Source organism: Ceratotherium simum, chromosome 3, assembly GCF_057802395.1.
Source record: "Ceratotherium simum simum isolate JZ-2026a chromosome 3, ASM5780239v1, whole genome shotgun sequence".
Lineage (NCBI taxonomy): Eukaryota > Metazoa > Chordata > Mammalia > Perissodactyla > Rhinocerotidae > Ceratotherium > Ceratotherium simum.
In genome coordinates this window covers 23,233,192-23,250,309 of record NC_141902.1, presented here as the reverse complement: position 1 = coordinate 23,250,309, position 17,118 = coordinate 23,233,192, and positions in this window count along the sequence as shown.

The window sequence follows — 17,118 nt, the reverse complement described above, 5'->3', positions numbered from 1 at the left end:
CAAAGGTGGGGCTTCACTGACTATGGAACAGGAAACTTCATTTCCAGTCCCATACACTGCTGTTCTAGAGTCAAATGTGACGATGCACGTGAAAACAGAAAGTTGTAAGACAAATGAATGTTGTCATCTTCAGACAAGATGGTTTTCATTTGTGTGGATTTCCCACACAGATTAGGGCCACTCTGACCAGACTGGACAAGTAAGAGCTTTGGGGAAATTCTGATGAAAGTTCTTTGGGCTGTAAGTGTCATGAGTGTCATGTAAGTGTCAAGTGTCTTTGGGCCGGTGTCTGCCATGTTCACTTCTGAGCCTCCAGTGCCTGGCACATAGTGGGTGCTCGATATCTGTTTGTTTGTTGATTGATAGCAAAAGTAGTGCCATCCAGTCCTGCTGCAAAGACTCCCTCCCTTATTCAACTTGCAGCTCTAACCCAGGCGGGCAGCAGGGGTCCTAGACCAGAAGCCAGGTTACCATGGGTGACTAAGAGACAGGCTGAAAGGGGCCGAGGCTGCAAGTGAATGGCCTATGAGAAATCTCAGAGCCCAGAGGGTACGTGGGGCTGGATGTGAAGGGCTCAGCCACAAGGAGGTGTGGAAAAGCATCAATGGGTCATAACATGGCAAAGGTTTGTGAGGAGGTGGTGGGAAGTGGGAGAGAGGAGGAAGCGGAAAAGAGGGGAGAACCGTGAGTGGAAGGGACAGAGGCAGGCCTGCCCACAGCTGGTACCCAGTGACTGTTGTTCAATAAATAAAGGAGAAATCAGTGGTTCCATCGAGAAATGGATATTTATTAAGGTCATGGCAGCCTCCACACAGGGAGGTCTGGACTATTCCCCGGAGAAAATGGTCAGTCATAGAAGATCTCATTGATCTTTCTCCAGGGCTGGAAGCTTGGCATCTTGGTGAAAACCTGGAGGTGTTCCATTCTTCATCCAAAGGAGACAATGCCCTGGGTGGCGTTGTTATACATGAGGGGCCCCTAGAGCCTCTCATAGGCAGAGGGAGGGAGGACTGAGCTGTCCTCTGTGTGGTCCTGGCCTCCCCGCCTCCCTGGGGTGGGCGCTCCCTGTTTGGGCCCCAGTTGTGAGATGAAGTGTGGTCCTGGGGCCCAGCCCTGGCCTTGAGTTTTCTCCCAGCTTGACTCTGGCCTAGGCCCTCTCCCCAGAGCATCTGTGTGGCAGGAACTCCGGAGGCGCTGCCTGGGCTTGTGCAGGCCGCGCTCTTACACAGGTGTGAGCCTGAACTTGGCTAATCCCTAGCTTGGGGCTGTACAGCCTTGGAGGAATGGCCACCACTTTCTTGACACTAAGGCCAAGTTTGATACCCAGTAGCCACATGTGTGTTAGTCCTGAGAGGGTGCCTGTCTCTACCAACTCCTCTCAGAGGAGGCAGCTTTTTCTGAGGCAGCTACCCCAGGACAGGATTTTCAAACGCAAACTTCCAGATGACGTGCTGTATTAGTCTCTTATGGCCACTGTGACAAATTATCACCAACTTGAAGGCTTAAAACAACAGAAATGTATTCTCTCACAGTTCAGGAAGAGGATGGGATGCTGAAGTCTGTAAGAGTTTACACACCAGATTGGATTAGCTTTTTATAGGAAACTTCCCCCGAAAAAAACCAATCTGTGATGAATTCGAAAATTGCTCACTGAGGTTAAATTATCTTTTCACATGTGACCAGGGCAGGAACCCACTAAACTGTAATTGATTTATTTTCTGTGATTTTGTGAGGTAAAGAATAACCGCCAAAATGGCAGGCCATTGATTAGGGAAAATAGTTCTAATTATGTCCCTCCCAAGAGAAAATGAATCAAGGTTGGTTAATAAATATGAAAGGAATACCCTGAATTGTATCTTTAGTTATAGTAGGCTGAGTTATTTGGACGAACCCTCTGAATGAAAAACAATTTAAGGGAAAGTACAGGGGAAGAAAAATATTTTTAAAGCATTGGAGAACTGACAAGACGGTGAGGGCCAGTCAGGCTAAATTTTGGATTTAATTCTGAAACCCAGAGAAGTAAGCAGAAGTCAAGACAACCCAAGCTGTTTTTGCCCTGATGGTATTTGCTGTCTTAAACAATTTGGCCTTTGGTTGGTGATTTCTTCGGGCAAGAGGGATAAGAGTCAAGGCTCTGGGTCCAACCAATATAGAGAGTCAAGGAAGAAACTCTCTTCACATTAATCTGGGGCTCCACAGGCTGTCCCTTAGCATAACAGTGAGGCGGAACTAAATTTACCCCCGACAGAGAAGGTAGTCTTGGTATGGAACAATGTGGGAAAAACAGAGAAAATGGAAGAACAATGGGATTCTGAGAAGCTCTGACCAAGGACAGCCTAACTGAAGATTTACAGCGCAGGTTCTCATTGGGTCTCCAGCAGTGGTCTTGATTTTCAGGTGATTTAGAAGAGAAATGCCCCCTGGGGCCAGGCAGAAGACATTGCAAATCCTGTCTGAAGAAGAAAGCTTTATTCCAGGCCTTGGGAAGCCTGCCATACCCTCCTCCATCTACCACACACAAAAAATTTTTTTAAAAATATCAAGCTGTCACATAATCAAAATACCAAAGAACATCAGAAAATGTGACACCGTGATTGACAGGCAGCAGAAATAACTCTTAGTAGGGGGAGAACAGAAACTGTGTACTTGAGATTTTAGAATTAGCTGGCACATATGATGATACAAACTTAAAAATAACTGGAGGGAACAGGAAAATATGAAGTGTCGTTACTGATTGGATAAAAAACTAGATAGCACTTCCAAAAATAAAAAGTGAAATAACAAAATTAAAAATTAAGTGGGTACCTTTGCTTGCAGATTGAAGACAACAGAAAAGAGAATTATTAAGTGGAAGAAATATCAGAAGAAATTTTTAGAGTACAATATAGAAAAAACAAAACTGGTCTAGGAACCAGAAACTATTAAAAAAAAATGAACATTGTTTATATAAAATGAAAATGACAATTTCTAACGGCGCGGGTAGAACTCAAATGCAAAAATGTTGCGAGAGGGTAAATGAGATTAAAAGTCCTGTGTTTCTTGTATTTTCAGGCAGGAAGGTAAACCTACTGGTTAAATTTAGTCTTTGATAAGTTGTGGAAACAACCTGTGCTTTTATACAACCACTAAAATAATATGAACGGTGCATAGCTTCCAAATAGTAGAAGGGGAAAAGGAAAAGTAAAAAGTAATCCATCCAAGAAACGGTAAGAAAGAACAGGGAAAAAAATCATAGAATAGATGGGACAAATACAAAGTATAAAGAAAGTAGATTTAAAAGCAAAAGTGTCAATAATTATATTAAATGTAAGCATCTTGAATGCTCCAGTTAAAATTCAAAGAATATCAGATCAATTATGGAAACAAAACATAAATATGTGCTCTGTGCAATAGACAGGTCTAAAAAGTCGAAAGCAAGAGAAAAGAAATGCATATACCATTTTATAGTAACCATAGAAACCATTGCAGGTGTATTAATACCAGACTAAATTGACTTTAAATCAAAAACGTAGTAAAGATAAATAGGGTCATTTCAGAATGATGAAAAGACCAATTCATCAGGAAGACAAAATGATTCTAAATTTTAATTCATCTAAGCATATGGCCAGAGAATATACAAAAAATATTGAAATTTGAAAGAACCCCAAGGAGATAAATAGAACTACCATCATCTCAAAAATTAGTAAAGTAGACCAAAAAAAAAAAAAAATCCATGAGGATATAGATGATTTAAAGAAAACAATGAGCAAACTGGATCTAATAAACATATTTAAAACATGACAGCCAATGTTAATATTTTTTATAATACACAAAAAATACTTTCCATAATTGATCATATGTAGGGCCGTAAAGTGAATCTTGAGACACTCTAATAATGTAAGTCTTTGGAATGTTTTCTGTCCATGACATAATTAAGCTAGTAATCACTAGAAAAATCCTCCTAATATTAGAAAAAAAGAAACACTTTTAAATAACCCACAAGTCAAAATAAAATAAAAAAAAAATAGAAAATATTTTGAATTGAATAATAACAATAACAGTACTTATTAAAAATTGTGGAATGCAGCTAAAGCAGGTAGAGAAAAATTTATAGTCTTAAAGCTCACATATTCCAAAAAATCTTGAAATTGTTGAGCTGATCATATATCTCAAGGAGTTAGGAACTAATAAGTGAGTAAATTCAAGTGGGAGGAAGAAATTGTAAGTAGCAGAAGTTAGTGAAATAGTAGGCAAACAAACAACAGAGAGGTTTAATAAAGCAAATAAAAAATTATTTGAAAAGGCTGATAAAACTGACAAACCTCTGGAAAAACTAATTGTGAAAAAAGATAGGAAATGCAAATGTTTAAGATCAGGAACTAATTTTTGCAAAGCTGCAGACCATTAAAAGATAAGCCAAGAATACTACTAAAAATTTTATGCTAACAAATTTGAAATTTTAGACAAAATAGAAATATCGCTGCCTAACACCTGCTCAAGAAGAAACTGCAAACTTAGGTATGACTGGAGCGATCACAGACGTTGCAGCAGCGAAAACAGATTATCCACATGGAGAACTGACCTAGATGGTGCACTGTTCACATCTACCAAAATTCAAGAGCGGAAAACTTTTAATCTACAAATGCCTCAAGAAAGGAAAAAGAAGGAACACTACCATCTCATTTTGTAAGGCTGGCATAACCTTGACACAAACAACAGGATAAGAAAGGAAATGTGCAGGTCAACCTCATTCATGATTCATAGACGCAAAATCCTACACAAGGTATCAATTCTCAAAACTAGTCCAACATACAGAAAAAGGTTAACATATCACAGGCAAGTTAGGTTTACACTAAGAGTGCAGATCTCATTTAACTGTAGTAAGATCAATTAATGCAATTCGCCACATGAACAGACCTAAGAGAAAAATCATATCATTATCTCAAAGGACAGGCATTTGATAAAAATCAACATCCACTCAAGATAACAAAGATAAGCTTTTATCAGACCAAAATGGAGAGAAATTTCCTTAATCTACTACACAGTATTTGTAAAACCTATAGAAATTGTTTAATCAACCCCCCATCTAGTAAAATAACTGAGGTTTCCATCCTTCCTGCAAGAATGCAAGAAAGCCCTTCCCTCCAGGCTGCTTTGCATGAGGTGTGTGATCCTGGTGTTCTCCTCCCAGCTCTTTCCCTTGGGCAGGCTGGAGTCTGGAAATGATCCCAAGGGGGATCCTTTGAGGGAGTCTAAGGAGATTAAAGGGGGAGAATGTGAGGAGTAGATGGAGGGAGGAAGCAGGGCTGGGCAGAGAAGGGGAGGGTTTAGCCCTGCTGGCTCTTTTCCTCCCTGTAATCCCAGGTCCCTGGGCCTCATGCTCTGACTCTGATGTCCTTCCTGTTTTGGGGGTGAACCCTGCAGCATGGCGTGCTCAAAAACAGCCTTGGGGACAGTGCACATGTAGAGCTTTATTTAATGTTGTCAAGGAAGGATGGGGAGGATTAGACCTGATGCAAATAGAGAAGATGTGGACTGTAAGGCGTGGGGTGGACGTGGAGCAATCAGGAGAAGGTAGTGAGAAATATACTGACAGTGTATAAATATTTAGTAGGTACTCAGAAGACTGTTGAAGAATCAGTGATAGAAAAGGGAAAGACTTTCCAGGAGCTTCTTTGGCTCTCCAGAGAATCAGGCTTGGAGGAATCCGTTAGAAGTGACTAGTTGTCAAAAATTAGTATGTTTTTGGTGCCGGCCCTGTGGCTTAGCAGTTAAGTGTGTGCGCTCCGCTACTGGCGGCCCGGGTTCGGATCCAGACGCGCCCCGACGCACTGCTTTTCCGGCCATGCTGAGGCCGCATCCCACATACAGCAACTAGAACGATGTGCGACTATGACATACAACTATCTACTGTGGCTTTGGGGAAAAAAAAAACAAAAAAGGAGGAGGATTGGCAATAGATGTTAGCTCAGAACCATTCTTCCTCAGCAAAAAGAGGAGGATTAGCACAGATGTTAGCTCAGGGCTGATCTTCCTCACACACACACACACAAAAAATTAGTATATTTTTGCCATTTTCTCAACCCATGCAACAAAAACTTCATCCAGGGCTGGCCTAGTTGTGTAGTGGTTGGGTTCGCGTGCTCTGCTTTGGCAGCCTGGGGTTCTCGGGTTCAGTCCCAGGTGCGGACCTGCCTACTGCTTATCAGATGATGCTGTGGCAGGTGTGCCACAAATAAAATAGAGGAAGGTGGGCACTGATATTGGCCGAGGGTCGATCCTTCTCGGCAATAGGAGGAGGATTGGCAACAGATGTTAGCTCAGGGCTAATCCTCCATACCAAAAACAACAACAACAATAAAACTCCATCTCTGACTTTTTCTGTCTCTCTATACATTATTTCCTTTCCAGCATTTGATCTCCTCCTCTTTGCCTTTTTTGGATTACTTTTAGATGGTGTGATGTGCAGCCCCCTTCTTGTATATCACCACCTTCCACCACTAATTTTCGTTTCTAGGAACATGACTTTCTAGAAGTGAAGACCAACTGTGTAACCTCAGTGTTGACTTTTTATGAAGATTGATTATTTGTCTTTAGGAATTCCACCGAACTCCCTCCTTCCTATGCGATTTCTATCCCCATTTTTCCTTCATTATATAAAATGACTGTACATCCCATACCTGATGCTCCATATCGATGTTCTCATCTGACTTCTTGCTTCCAATCCAGACTCTAGCCTGACTGAGGGGAGGAGGGTATGTGATAGACTCAGGAAAACCTGTGACAGGCAGTCAATGCGAGAACTGTGAGTGGGGTCTATATATGATAACGCTGTGCAATGGCATTCAGATGGAAGGTAGACATCCCCATGTGGCCTAATCATTCATGATATAACCTTGATACTCCTTTCATTGCCCTAAATTTTATAAAATAAAATAATCCCTTCAAAGTATGTCATAGAAAAAATGCAAAATGCTTGGGGGGTGAGTTAAGTACTAGAACTCATTTTGATTAGCCAATAGCCACAAACTTGCAAGTGACTGCTATCACCACAAATCACCCTTCTAGGGTTCACTGTGTCAAAAGAGGTGTTGACTTTATACAGTCACCAAGCCACAGTGGGAACCTCATAAAGAGAAGACCACTGTGGGCCTAAGATCAAAGACATAGATGCGAATTATTGCAAATTGTCAGCCTTGCCATTGTTTGAGCTGATATGGAGAAGCCAACTAATAGGACCACCGGAGAAAAGTCCCTAAGGGAAGGGTTTATACAATACAAATGGAGATGGAATGTCCGGGCCTGGGCAGTTCTTTCATTCAAAAGGATGTGTTAGCTACTTTCTCCGTGTGTGTACTCTACGAAGACCTAGGAGTCAGATACTGGTTCTGACAGATTTAGTTTCTAGTCTCCAGGAGTTAGACATACATTAGCCAAGTACACATGCATGTATATGATTATGAATGGTGGCAAGTGCTCTGAAGGAAGAACAATTACAAGAGAAGATGACAGGGTTAGGGCTGGAGGCTGAGCCAGTCTTCAATTTTCTTAGAGAAGTCCAAGGAGAAGAAAATACTCCTTTTCTTAGTCCATTGAATGTGTATTGAATGCCCTGACCTTCTCCTGATATCTCATGATCTCTAAAGCCTGGGGCCGCTATGTCCTGACCTTCTAGGTCAGAACCAGGTGAGCATTGTCTTATGTCTCCCTGGGCCTGCTCAGAGTTCTGTCTGCTCAGGAGCCTGCTCTTGCTTCTATCAAGGCCTATGTGCCTTCTAATTGGGTTGATGTGTATGTTTCCTGAGCCTTTGAGCCCTTGAGTTGATTTTGAACCAGATACAGAGAAGGTCTAATGTCCTAGGGGGGAGATATCCCAAAGGCAACTCTTCAGGTGACCCTGAATTGTCCGTGCCACATTTTTCTCCCTCATTTCATTTAAAAGCTTTGTCATTGTCTCTCTTGAAGTTCATGGCATTTGTCGTAGGCAGAATCCTCAAATGACCCCCAGTGGCCCTCACCCTTGTATAATCTCCTCCCCTCTGAGCATGGTTGGAGTCTGTGAATGTAATAAGACATCTCTTCCATGACTATGTTATGTTATATGGCAAAGGGGGGTGATGTGGGTAGGCCTAACCTAATCCCATGAACCCTTCAAAAGTAGAGTTGTCCCCAGGTGGTTACAGAAGATGAAGTCATAGAAATCCCAAGCAGGAACAGGACTTGATGTACAATTTTTGGATTGAGGGGGCCATGTGGCAGGAGTGAGGGCAGCCTCTGGAAACTGAAAGCTGCCCCCTGATGATAGCCAGGAAGGAGATGGGGCCCTCAGTCCTACAACCACCAGGAGCTGAGTCCTGTCAACCTCCTGAATAAGCCTGGCAGCTGATTCTCCTCCAGAGCCTCCAGATGAGAGCCCAGCCTGGCTGACACCTTGACTTTGGCCTTCAGAGACTCTGGGCAGAGGACCTAGTTGAACCTGTGCAGACTTCTGATGTACAGAACTATGAGATAATAAATGGGTCCTATTTTAAGCTGCTAAATTTGTGGTAATTTGTTACACTGCAAGAGAAAATAAATATAGGGCCGGCCCCGTGGCTTAGTGGTTAAGTGCGTGCGCTCTGATGCTGGCGGCCCGGGTTCGGATCCCGGGCACGCCCCAAGGCACCACTTCTCCGTCCAACGCGAGGCCGAGTCCCACGTACAGCAACTAGAAGGATGTGAACCTACGACATACAACTATCTACTGGGGCTTTGGGGGGAAAAACATGAATAAATAAAATCTTTAAAAAAAAAAAAAAAAAAAAAAAAAAGAAAATAAATATAGCATCAATCAGAGATACCCACCTGACAGAAAATGGACATCTTTTTAGGGTAGAGCAAGATGGAGAAAAGGGGAGGGGAGAAAAAAGAAGACAACCACCACCTCACCCGAAATGTGATCCTGAAAAAATGACATCTTTTCTTTTCTGTTTTGCATTAATAGACTCTGCCTCATTGGAATCTTCTCTTTGTCTTTTCCTTTTCTCCATTTTCTCTCACACCTCAATTGAGATTTTGTATGTGAGATTGCACGTGGAGTGTGTGTGAAAGCAGGAAGAAGAGACGTGGGTTGATCGATTGTGAGTCTTACCTCCTGGAGCAAACAAGCTCTCCCTCCTGCTTTAAGGTCCAATCCAGCTTTCTCTTCTGAGAGAAGTCCTGGGGGGATCAGCACCAATGAGGTGGGAGCTGTGCGCTACTGAGGGCCCCGTGCAGTAGGAATGGAATAACGATGAGCAGATGATGTTTATCGAGCTCCTATTCTGCATTAGGTACTGTTTCGAGTGCTTTATATGAATTCATTCAATCTTATAACATCCCATGAGGTTGTAGTATTATTATCACTGATTTACAGTTGAAAACACTGAGGCACATCCAGGTTAAGGAACTTTTCCAGGGCTACTTTTAGGTGTTAGTGGAACCAGGTTTCAAACCTTAGCTGTCTGGCTGTAGAGTATGGACACATAACCACTACATGGAAAATCTTCATCCCAGTCAAAGTTCCTTTGGGGAAAACTTAAGGTATTGCATGTATCTTTGTGAATTACAAGACCCCCGACCCGTCTCTGCACCACCCACATGGTGACTGTCTTCTAGTCGCCTCAGTGCTGCCCTCATCTCAGGACAAGGCCGGATCTCCTGCACCTCCTGGGGGTGGTAGTGGGTGGAGTAGTCTTGAGTGATTTTCTTGTGTCAGGAGTATCCTTGAGCATCTTTCTGAGTTAAGAGGGAGAGAAAAGTCTCAGAAGGAAGGTTTTATAGCTCATTGGGCCCCCAGGGGTGGCCAGGCCAGGAAGGAGAAACAGCAGGTCAAGGAATGAAGGAGAAGGTGCTGAGGTGGTGGGTCTGAGGGTCATGGAAACTTGCCACTGCTTGGAGCTACTTCCTGAGATTCTGAGGGAGGATGCTCCTGCTGCAGTCCAAGTGCGGACAACCAACTTTTCCCAGGCAAGTAGTCTAAGGAGATCTCTGCCCCACACCCCTAACCCAATAAGAAAAACCACCTGCTGGTCCCAGAGCAGGCTCCTTATCATTGGCTGGGGAGACACCATGAGACTGTAGATGTTTAGGACACTGTGGTGAAGAATTGAAATGACAGCTGTCACCACCTGAGGACTTGGTGGGGCGGGGTGGGCAAATTTCTTCCTGTCACAACCTCAGGTCTAGTTGCATGAGTCTCCTCCCTGGTGACAAAACAACCACATCAAATCATCTCTTATAGCCCCAAGCTGTAACAGTGTCCCATTACATAGTATTTGCAAGTCTGAGGTATGCAATTTCACTCCAGAGTCCACACTCATCTGTGCCTTAGGAGATGAGTTTTATCACCATCTCTCCAAGTAGCCCCAAAGATTTCCTGGCTCATGTTTGTGGAGAAGGCTGTAGGTCTTAATGTCCTCATTGTTAAAATAGAGGATATTTGTTGTGTCGGACATTGCTAGTTGCCTGTCCCCTATCCATCTCCCTTTCTTCCTCGCTGAAGAACTCCAATTTTGCTAAGAGTGGTAGCAAATCCAGCTAAACGTACTCACTCTCCCAGATTCCTTTGCACATAGGGGTTTACATGTGACACAGTTGTAGCCCATGAAAGTCACTGAACTGGGTTTCTAGGAGAGATTTTTCAAAGGGCGTCTTCTCTTTTGCCTTTTGTCCCTTCCTTTCATGCCTGGAGAAGGAGTCCTACTTATGACGTATGAATGTGGGGTAATAAGATCAGAGACTTCTCACTCCCTCTCTCCCTTTTACTAGTCTGCTGTCTCCATCACAATGTCTTATTTCCAGTCTGCATTTTCTACCTGTGGAATAGCTGCTGATGCTCCGATGAAGCCCTCTATTGGACTCACCCTCCCATTGCGCCTTCCAGAGGAAGTCACATAATGGGCAGGAACCTACAGAGAGCCACGGGATAGGAGGAGATGGCACAAAGAGAGCGATGTGTCAGCAGTGAACCGACTGTACTGCTGACACGTGATCAGAGAGAGGGCTCCCAAGCCACCGGACCTGGGACTTGTTTCAGACCCTAGAACTATGACATGACCCTAGTGTGCAGTCAGTCCCAACAATGGCTAATAAGGTTACATTCCCTTCTAGCTGAGATGTATGGCAGGCACAAGTCACAATTATATGAATTCATAGAGAGTAAGAGAGGTGATATATTTCAAATGCTGGAGTTTTTAAACTTTGTACCTGTGTATCGATAATTTTGAGTGCTGAGGCTTGCTTTATATCAATGCAATACTTGTTAGTGAAAAAAATCAATGGACATTCTAACAGGATCTACAAGCTAATAAGAAAGTTCTGCAATGTTCCTGGGTATAAGATGAATGTAGAAAAATCAATTAGGTTCTAGACACCTATAATAAACAAGCATAAAATATAATTTTTAAAAGGATTTTATTTGCATTATGAGCAAAGTCTCTTAGATGTCTAAGAAATAAATAATAGGTGTGAGAGGCCTTTATGGAGAAAGTTATTTTAAAAAAAGAAAAGAAAAATAAATGGTGAAACATACTTTGTCCTTGGATGAGCAGATTCAATATTCTTGAAGATGTCAACTCTCCCAAAATTAACTCACAGATGCAATACCATTCTCATCAAAAGCCCAATAGAGTCTTGCAAGCAACTTCATAAGTTGTTTTTAAAACTTAAATATAAAATTAAAATGCCTAGAATAACCAAAAAAAAAATTGGAAAAGAATAAGCTGAGGACTTACCTTACCAAATATCAATATTTGTTACAAGGCTGTAGTTATTAGGACAATGCAGTATTTACCTAGGGACTTCAAAAAAAAAAGGCCCACAGAAAAGAGTAGAAAGTTCCGAAACAGACCTCTTCATATTCAGACTCCACCGATGGCATGAAAAATTAGTGGAAAAAACACTGACTCTGATCATGGTGCTGGACAAGTGGTTATTCATGTGGGGAAAATTAAATTACATTCCTGATTCATACCTTCACCAAATAGAAATTAAAGATTGTTAGAGACCTGAATGTAAGAAACAAATTTTTACATGTTTAAAAGAAAATATAGAATATATTTATGTCCATACGGTGGAGAAGTTTCCTTAACAAGACACAAAAATCACAGACCAGAAAGGAAAATACTAATTTATTTGCCAAAGTGAAAAAAAAAAACAATCTGCACACCAGAGAAATCATAAGGAAGACAGGCATAATGCTCAGGCCTGAGGCCACTGTGGCCCTCGGTAATGTGGCTTTCTCCTGCCACCTCAAAGACAGTGTCAGGACGTCCCCGTGCAGCACAATGTTGGCACGACCTGCCTCAAGACAGCACCCAGCAGGTGAGGCTGCCCTGGGAACACATGGCAGGGAGTAGACAGCAGAGGGCCTGCTCTCGGGAGCTCTACCTGTGTGGGGATCAACGTCTCTCTGTGTGAAAATGCAGCTGTGTAATTGAACTCCCCAAAATGTTATTCTGGGAGGTACAGAACAGTTAAGTTCATTGCTCTGGGGTAGGAAATGCCTTCTATTTCAAATCTTCTTATCATGTCAACGTTCATCTTCACCTCTTATTGACCCAAGGGATAATTGTTACCCACTTTCCTACCCAACAACATTATTTATAGTAACCTAAGGCTTAGGCTATTTATTTGGAATCAGAAATATCACCAAACTGGTCGATCATGCAGGCACAAGGCAGGTGTGAAACTTCCTAGCTTCATGTGTGGAACAAAGCTTATGCTTAATAAACTTGTATGAAATCTAAACCGTTATAATGTTAACTATTCTGTTAAAAAATTATCATATTTCAACATATAAAACATGGGGAAAATGGTACAGTAAATACCCATACATCCCTCATCTAGATTAAACAGTTATGAAGTTTACCACATTTTCTTTTAAAATGTCATTTTCAATATTATTTGTGCCCTGAAATTTGTTTCAATTCAAACATCAGAAAAGATTTGGAAAAAATTATGACCTGGCTTTGTCAGCCACACCATCACATCTCTTCTTGTGATGCATCAGTGGGCTCTCCAGTAAGCCTACCACAAACACTTGGGGTCAGATGATGGGAAAGGTGAGGGAGGACCCTCCTTCACAACTCATCGGGTACAGAGAGGTGACAGCTGAGATGAGAGTGACTGTGGTTGGTTATTTTGGGAATGGGCCAAGCATAGGTCACCTTTTTTACCAATCTGGCATATCAAAGAAACCCAACCACGTCAGAGCCAAGGCTTTTCTGCAAAGTAAAAATTTTCCTACCACACTCCACCTTCATTAAAGACAATGAATCAATATAAAGCCCACACTGAGAAGAAGACTTTTCAAGGAAGAACGATCCAGGACCAATGATGGGATTTCTCCCACTACGGACTATATTCCACTCTATTTGTGCCAGGGGATCTGAGGACAACACTCACGTATAGATTAAACTTCCACTACCAGCCTGATGATCCTCAACTCTAGAGCCCCAGTCCAGACCTCTCTCTCTCTAGCTCTGGACTGGTATCCTAACTGACTTCTAGCACCTTCGCCCGGATGCCCCATGGACACATCAAACTCAAGGCTCCAAAACTGAGATAATTATTTTCACTTCTTCTCCAAACAGAGTCTTCTTGAAAACCCCAATATTCTTGGATTTAACTTTCACAAACTACTCCTAAGTGACCTTGAAAGTCCCTGACTTTTATTGAGGCAAAATTCATATAATATAAAATTAACCTTTAACCACTTTAAAGTGTACAGTTCAATGGCATTTAGTACATTCACAGCATTGGACAACCATCACTTCTATCTGGTTCCAAGACATTTTTCATCACCTCAAAAGGAAACTCATACCTATTAAGCAGTCACTCCCCATTTCCCCCTCCCCCCAGTCCATGGAAAACACTAGTTGACTTTCTATCTCTACGGATTTGCTTATTCTGCATGTTTAATGTAAATAGAATTATGAAATATGTGACATTTTGTGTCTGGCTTTTTCAGCTCAGCAGAATATTGTCAAGGTTCATCCATGTTGTAGCATCAATACTTTGTTTTTGTGGCTGACTAATATTCCATTGTACGGATGTATGCCATTTTGTTTATCCATTCATTGGTTGGTGAACATCTGGGTTGTTTCCACTTTTCGGATATTGTCTATAGTGCTGTTATTGAAGATTCACGTACAAGTACTTGTTTGAATGCTTGTGTCCAACTTTTGGGTACACACCTAGGAATGGAATTACTGGGTCAGATGGGAATTTTATGTTTAACTTCTTGAGCAACTGCTAAAATGTTTTCTGCAGTGGCTGCACCATTTTAAATTTCATTGTACATTTTACACTCCCACAGCAATGTATGAGGATTCTAAATTTTCCCCATCCTTGACAACATTCATTTTCTTTTCTTTTTTTTTTTTAATTCCAGCTCTCCTAGCAGGTGTGAAGTGGTATCGTACTGTGGTTTTGATTTGCATGTCCCTAATGACTAATGATGTTGAACACTTTTTCGGTGCCTGTTTTCAACTTGTAGATCTTCTTTGGAGGAATGTTCATTGAACTCCTTGGCTAATTTTTTGTAACGTCCATGACTTTTTATTGAGACCTAAATTTGAATCTCAGGCTGGAAGCCTGGTGTCTGGGACAGTCCCTCAGCTGAGAGCCCAGCAGCTGCAGCAGAGGGAGCTTCCTCTTCCACACATGTTTCCTGGTCCTCTGTTCTGGTGGGAACTTAACGAAGAAAATTAATGTTGGCTCTGGTGAGTCTTGTGTCTCGATCAAGGGCACTATAATCCACACAGCTAATCGTGCAAGTTACAAGTTTGCAGTAATCCTTGACTCCTCCTCTCCTAACCGTCACGTCTGCTCAGTTATCACGTGACATTAGGAAGAGCCGAATTCATAGCTCATTTTAGAAACAATACTAAAGTTTATGGCAGTGTATTCTTGGAAACTAACCTTAATCCTGGCTGAATTTTATATTAATACCTGTATTTTCCCTTATTTCTAATTCTTCATTTTAAAACTTTATGTGGTAAAAATTTTGCAAGTTGCCTGAAATTTGTTTTTTAAATCCAACGTAAAACTAAAGAAAGTCTTATATAGTTTAACTCCTGTATAATTCTGTGAAAATCAAACAACTTTTATTGCTTTGCTAAGTGCTAATGAAAGAGATGCTTATTTTGGAAATTTAGAAATTGCACACAACAAGCAAACAAGTAAAAATTGTAAAATAAAAATAATCTATAAACTCACCACTGACTACTGTTGATATTTTGGCGTGTTTCCATTCAGTCTTTATCTATCTACCTATCTATATCCATCTATCTATCTATCTATCTATCTATCTATCTATCTATCTATCTATCTATCTACCTATCTATGTATCTACCTATCTATCTAATCTATCATCTATCATCTGTCTACCTATCTATCATCTATCATCTATATAGCTACATTTTTTTTAAAAAATGGGATTATATTGTAAACTCTTTTCTAAAACCTACCATTTTCATCAAACAATACATCATAACCATTTTCCCTCAGGATTGAGTAGACTTCTGTGGTTGAAAGGTTTTAAACAATGATCTGCATTAAGTCTCATTGGAGGAGCCTATTACAATAAAGATTCCAGGTCTTACTCCCAAAGATTCTGATCCAGTAATCTGGACCTGTGCCCAGAAATCTGTGTTTCTAACAAGCCGCTGGCTGATTCTGAATGCAGGTCATTCTTTGTTGAAAGTAAAAGAAAGGAATTGCATATACCATTTTATAGTAACCATAGAAAACCATGGTAGGTGTATTAATACCAGACTAAGTTGATTTTAAATCAAAAGCATACATAAAGATAAATAGCGTCACTTCAGAATGATAAAAGTACTAATTCATCAGGAAGATAAAATGATTTTAAATTTTAATTCACCTAATTATATGGCCAGAAAATATATAAAAAATATTGAAATTTGAAAGAAACCCAAGGAGATAAATAGCCCTACCATCATCTCAAAAATTAGTAAAGTAGACAAAAAAAAATCCATTAAGATATAGATGATTTAAACAAAACAATGCACAAACTGGATCTATTAGAGTATTTAGAACATGGCACCCAATGTTAATATATTTTTATAATACACGGAAAATACTTGCCAAAATTGATCATATATTGGGCCATAAAATGAATCTTGAGACACGAAACATGTAAATCTTTGGAATGTTTTGTGGCCGCAGCATAACTAAGCTAGAAATCAATAAAATGGCGACTACAAATGTCCTCATAATATTGGGAAAAAAATACACTTTTAAATGACCCACATGATAAAATAGAATTTAGAAAGAAATAGAAAATGTTTTGAATTGAATAATAACAATAACAGTATTTATTAAAAATTATGGAGTGCAGCTAAAGCCGGCAGAGAAAAATTTATAGTCTTAAAACTCACATTACAAAAAACCTGAAATTATAGAGCTGATCATATATCCCAAGAAGTCATAAATTAATAAGTGAGTAAATCCAAGTGAGAGGAAGAAATTATAAGTAGCAGAAGTTAATGAACTAGTAGGGAAACAAACAAGAGAGAGGTTTAATAAAGCAAATATTAAATTATTTGAAAAGGTTGATAAAATTGACAAACTTCGGTAGAAACTAATGATGAAAAAAAGAGAGGACGTGCAAATATTTAAGATTAGGATCTCAAAAAGGAATATTTTTACAAAGCCGAAGACCATTAAAAGATAAGCCAAGAACATTAATAAAAACTTTATGCTAACAAATTGGAAATTTCAGACAAAATAGAAATATCGCTGCCGAATACCTGCTCAAGAAGAAACTGCAAACTTAGGTAGGACTGGAGCTGTCACAGGAGTTGCAACAGTGATCAGAGATTATCCACATGGAGAACTGACCTAGACGGCGCACTGTTCACCTCCACCAAAATTCAAGGAAGGAAAACTTTAATCTACAAACACCTCCAGAAAAGAGAAAAAGAAGGAACACTACTGTCTCATTTTATAAGGCTGGCATAACCTTGACACCAACAACAGGATAAGAAAGGAAATGTACAGGTCAACCTCATTCGTGATTCATAGACACAAAACCCTATACAACATATCAACTCTCAAACCTAGTCCAACAATACAGAAAAAGGTTAACACGTC